Genomic DNA, 5613 nt, shown 5'->3' with positions numbered 1-5613 from the left:
ATTAGTATCTAACAACTCTGAGCGAGGCTTATACGTAAGTGTTATCAATTATTATTTCGAAGTATTCGAGAACAACGGATAACATTTAAAAATCTGACCAAAAATTTCAGAGCATTCAGATAACGACTGTTCGATCCGAACCCAACGCCCTCGTGGCAGCCTAGGGCTCCAGAGACCAGCACGACTTGCCCGTCGAACACGTACCGCGATCCGTGGCGCCTTATGCACTTTTTTAACAAAATATTGTCTAATCACCGGAGCCGATGACCTGGTCGACCCACGCCGTATTACTCAGGGAGAAGGCTTTAGGTCGGGAATGGATAAGGAAAAAGTGATAATGGAAAACCGAAGCGTAGACCGTCACACATGAGGGTACCGTCCCATTCGAGAAGCAAGCCGAAGTGACAGATGTCAAGTCGCGAAGGCACCGACAAATCGCGACCCGCGTTGCCGTGGTAAAAACTGAAATACCCACAGATTGGTTTCAAACAACGACATTACTCAAGTATCAAAGTAACTGTAGTTTTCTTTCCAATAGAAAACTTAACCTGAGACCAAAATGGGTATCAAATTTATATTTGCCAATCAATACCAATCAAAGTTCTCTGCAGTTATCGCTTAATATACGAATATGTATAGACGTATTGTATAAAATAACTTGAGTACCACCCATTGTTCGTTGGTAGAGCTCTGACAAAAGTCGTCTCTTAAAGTGTCAACGACAAGAAGTATTTCTCAACTTAATCCGTAAACGGTGTTGGAGTTGTTCAATGAAATATGTCAATAAATTTGGGAAACCGTATTCGTCGTACCCGACTTAGAGTTCGACGTGCAACCTAACATCAGCCCGCTGAATTTCTCGCCGGATCTTCTCAGCGGGTCGCGATTCCGATCCGGTAGTAGATTCATTCGCAAAGCAGCTACTCTTGAGTTGTTAGGTCTCCTTTAAAGGCGCTCGGGTAACTGTTTGCAAATCCCACCCCTCCTGGCTGAGCCCTTCCTTGCCCAGCTGTCCTGCTGGCAAAAAAAATAATTCACGACAATCTAAGTATATCGTTGTAAAATCATGAAATTCAACGAAGGTACATGAACTTGATAATAATTTTATAACAATTACAGGATTACAAAAACCTTCACACACAAGTACCGTTGAATTTATTATGCAATTTATTAAATATTATACGTTAATTTGTGACTTTGGGGTTTTGAAATAATATCGCGGAATAAAAGGGAAGGTCGATTGTCGTACCCTTAAACAAAATAACGATGTAAATTAAGGGTTTGAAAAAAAGTATACAATTCCTTTTCATGAAAATCCTCAGAACTTTTTTGTTCGTTAGGCCTGTTCCCACGAAAATGTTCTTTATTTCCTAACAAAAATTGGAGGGATTTGAAAATAATACTGCTTTGCTATATGTATGTGTACATGCTGTTCCGTTATTTAATTTATTAGCCTTGTAGAGCTAAACGACACCCTCCCCTAAATTATAATATTACATTAAAACATTTCTAAGCTATACTTAAAGGATCGGAAAGGAAATGTCCCGGGCGATCGTGGTTGTTCGTTATTCCATCGTCTGGGTCGGGGATAAAGATCTACGTTCCTTACATACCATGGCGCTCCGATGGCTATCCTGTAAAGACAGGATTGTAAAACTTGTGAGTCGTTAATATGGGTGCGAACCGCATGAACGAACACTACACTTGCATGAGTCATGGCCGTACGCGTCCAATATTCCAAGTATTCCATTCATAAGTCCAAGAGTGTCTCTTTATAACGAAAGAACAATTTACTTCACTTGCAGATCATCAATTTAGGGTCTATCGACTCGGAAGCGGACTGATGCTATGTGGGGACGGCATGTCATGCGTCTATCAAGTGACTCCTAGGTATTTGATCTTCGCGGCCTAGAGCATTGGTTGGCCAAAAAGTGCGATCGGGGGTGGGGGACATCGAGCATTTAATTTAATATATTGTTACGCCGGTAAGAGTAACGCTATCTATCGCCAAATAGTCGAACGAATAACGAAAGAGCTAGTAGCATCTAGAACGCTCGAGAAGTACAACGCCATCTATTGTCAGTTAGCGGAAACACACAATACTAGACTTTTGTGGAATATTCTCGATGAATCTAGGGATTTCGTCTTGACTATAGAAGCGTTGAAGAGATCGCACGCAGTCAGTTAGTAATCGGAACTACTCGAAGCGAAACGGCGAACGGATCACCTGAAGCGAAGCGGAAGAGGAGAATTGAAAATATTAAAGTGTTTGTGAAGTGTTTTAAGTGTTCCGAGTGCTAATACAGTGTGAACTTGTAATTCGGCGGAATTTTATTTATCCCGAACCCCAGCACGTAACAATAGGCGTTACACTCAGAATATAATGTCTTACAGCTGCTGATAAGATAATACAACATTCTGTTCTTGACGACTGTCTCCCACTAGTTGGGATTTGTATTGCATAATATGGATGTTGTTTGATTTAACTTTTATTCTACTGCAGCTTAGTAGTCGGAGTCAGTGTCTGCTTTACAGTTACAATTTTTTGACTCAGTTGTGTTACAGTTTCTTGACACAGAAATGCTACAGAATTTATTTGAGTGTAATTCTTCTAGTCTCGTCCATGTGTTTCCGGGGGTCATAAGCACACTAAAAAGACCTTGGAGCTTGGAGTCACGGAATCCGTGATTTTTTTTTCACTTTTTAGGGACGGTGAGCCTTAGATTGCTAAGACAGGTTTTGAATCAGATAGCCGATAAGTCTATCTCAATTTTTTTTTATTACTTAGGTGGGTGGACGATCTCACAGCCCACCTGGTGTTAAGTGGTTACTGGAGCCCATAGACATCCACAACGTAAATGCGCCACCCACCTTGAGATATAAGGTCTCAAGTATAGTTACAACGGCTGCCCCACCCTTCAAACCGAAACTTATCGCAACACTCCAAATGAATATTTAATAATCTTAAAATTAAATAGGACTACAATCCAAACATATCGTCGATAATATAGCCGATACCAAATTTATTCAAATGTAATTAATTTCGTAAGAAATATGGGAAATGGAACTATATCGAAATGATACGAATTTATTGCCTCAAATGAAAATTTTCATTTCAGCTATTAAAAAGGTCGGATTCCCTTACGGACGCTCTTATTTCAAAAATTTACTCAGTATTTTTTTACTGAAATTGAAAGGATTTTTAGACTGCTGAAAAAAAGGTTAAACGACTTGGATCGTAATCATTATCATTATTGAATTTTAGTTAATCATAAAATACATAATACAAACGCTAACTTTAAACAAGCTTCAGGTAATAAATACATTCTACTTGAATAAGCATTACAATAAGAGTATCCACTGTCGCATTGGCATTAACATGTTTTATGTGATGATGATGTTCACTGATGTCAAAAGGTTACTGGAGCCCATAGACATCAACAACAGAAAAACTTCCTTTTCCTCCTGAATCTTACCATCCATCCAATTTAGTAACTTGTTAGAGGTTTGCATCTCTAATACTAGGATCAGCCATAGGAATCCTGGAAACTGTACTCGTGAAACCTAGCCCATAGCATCAACCTACTGAGTTTCACGCCAGATCTTCTCAACGGGGGCAATTTCGATCTGATAGTATACTACTATTAATTTTAATTCGAATAAAATAAATATAGAATTATTAATATCACTACACTAACTTATGTAGTTCTTAAACCCTTCCTATTAAATTGTGCGTACCTATTTTTATTACTAGAGATGCGAAGCTCACACAGCTCGGAACTTTGATGCCGCCCCGCCTTCGTCTTCAAACATGAAGTGGAAGTTAAACAGTTTGTAATACCATACCTCGAAGCAAAGTTAGAGCTTCCTGCGTATTCTATAAAATCTAATTAAAAACTTCGAATAATTGGATTATATAATAAATGAAAAAATCCTATGAAAATCACAAAGATTTCGAGGATTCCACAACCTTGGAATTTCTTTTCAGTTACACAAAGTACCTCCCCAACAATGGCCAATCCGCTTACTACTTCGCACTCAAAGGGGGGTAAATGCCTCTAAAATCTGAGTTCTCCCCTTGAGGATTCACCATCAATGGCTCTAAAGATCCCCTTAGTTACTCCCCTGCCGGCCATCGGAAGGTTTAAGCTCTATTTTATAACACCCCTTTTATTTCCGTAGCTGCATTTAATTTTAATCCCGGGCGTTTATCTTTGTTTCCTTTATGAAAGCGTGTAGATACTTATATAAAAAGCTATGCCAGTAAGCTATAAATTCGAGTGAATTTAAAACAGGCGGCCGGGTAGCGGCGGTGTTGTGTGCAAATTTATTAAATTTTATTCGTTCTACTGTATAGTTAACTATTTTAACTGCTACATGTAGATAAAATACACAATGTTTTACAAGTGATAAGAAGTCTTGTGAGCCCGCACGGGTAGGTAACACCGCCCTGCCTATTTCTGTCAGGAAGCAGCAATGCGTTTCGATTTGAAAGGTTAAGATGTTAAGATTAAGGGTTAATAAAGGTTATTATAAAGGTTATCCGTTAAAATATAAAATTGAGACTTTAGAATGTTTCAAGAAAGACGGTGGCATTTATGTCATATAGGTATGTCTATGGGCTCCGATAACCACTTAAAATCAAGTAGGCCATGAACTCCTCCAACGATTTAAGCAATAAAAATATGTTTGGCTTAGAATCGAAAATATCAAACAAAACTACCACGGTCGCTTCAGATCAATTTTTCAGATAACAATAACTATCATTGATCATGAAGAAACATACTAATCAGGTTCGTACTAGTCTAGTCTTGTTTTCGTTAAAGCGACGTAATAAAAGTCAACCGAGTACCAAAGCGAATCCTCGACTAACCACTTATACGTCACATAATTCCGAAACGCATGATCACATCGTGGCGTACCACAGCCATGAGCCCAATTTCATTATGCAAATACGTATGAAATGTACGCGAAACACGGGGAATACGTTCACTTAATTGATGATCAAATTTACATGCTAATAAAATCCGACCGTACTGCGGTAGATTGCATATAATTGCAACATAAACATAAGCACGATAGCTGATAAAAATTCTGTATCTGTGTTCGTAATGATTTTTGCAGGACACAATGACGCGAAGAGGACACAGTTATTTTTGGATAAAAATAGATTAAATGGCGTTTCTCTTGCTCGTTTGTAAAGGTAATTAAACAAAAGAAATTAAAAAAATATATTTGATTCAATTTGTGATTTTTTTTAAATCACATTGTGTGGTTTTAAACTAATCTGATAACGCAACTTCTTGTTAATTGATAGAGAACTGCATAATTTTTATTGCCTTAGATAGAGCAAGCAGTGCAGGATCGATCGTTGTGGCGAGGCTTGGGGGAGGGCTAATACCAGCAAGGGCCGTCTGTGGCCTAAAATGAAGATAAATAGATCAATAAACTTAATTATAAAGCCCTCCTAATATTAATAAGTTACCAGAAACCGTACACATCACAACGTAAATGTATTATACTTTCGAAAGGCAAAAATCTCAATTTTATTGTATAAGGAAATAAATAATCGACCACAAATCACACATGACCATTTGTGTGCTTAGTGTGATT

The 5613-nt window shown here is 38.1% G+C and overlaps 1 long non-coding RNA gene across 1 annotated transcript; it reads left to right on the top strand.

Moving 5' to 3' along the window:
- Positions 1-4653: 4653 nt before the first annotated feature.
- LOC134199013 (uncharacterized) lies at positions 4654-5244 on the top strand. Its single transcript, XR_009973328.1, has 2 exons — positions 4654-4793; positions 5125-5244. It is a non-coding gene; the product is annotated as an uncharacterized LOC134199013 (long non-coding RNA).
- The last annotated feature ends 369 nt before the right edge of the window (positions 5245-5613 follow it).

The sequence above is a fragment of the Bombyx mori genome, chromosome 6 (genome assembly GCF_030269925.1).
Source record: "Bombyx mori chromosome 6, ASM3026992v2".
In the NCBI taxonomy this organism is placed as follows: domain Eukaryota; kingdom Metazoa; phylum Arthropoda; class Insecta; order Lepidoptera; family Bombycidae; genus Bombyx; species Bombyx mori.
The sequence above is the reverse complement of the archived record's forward strand: the minus strand, read 5'-3'. Positions and strand labels throughout refer to the sequence as shown.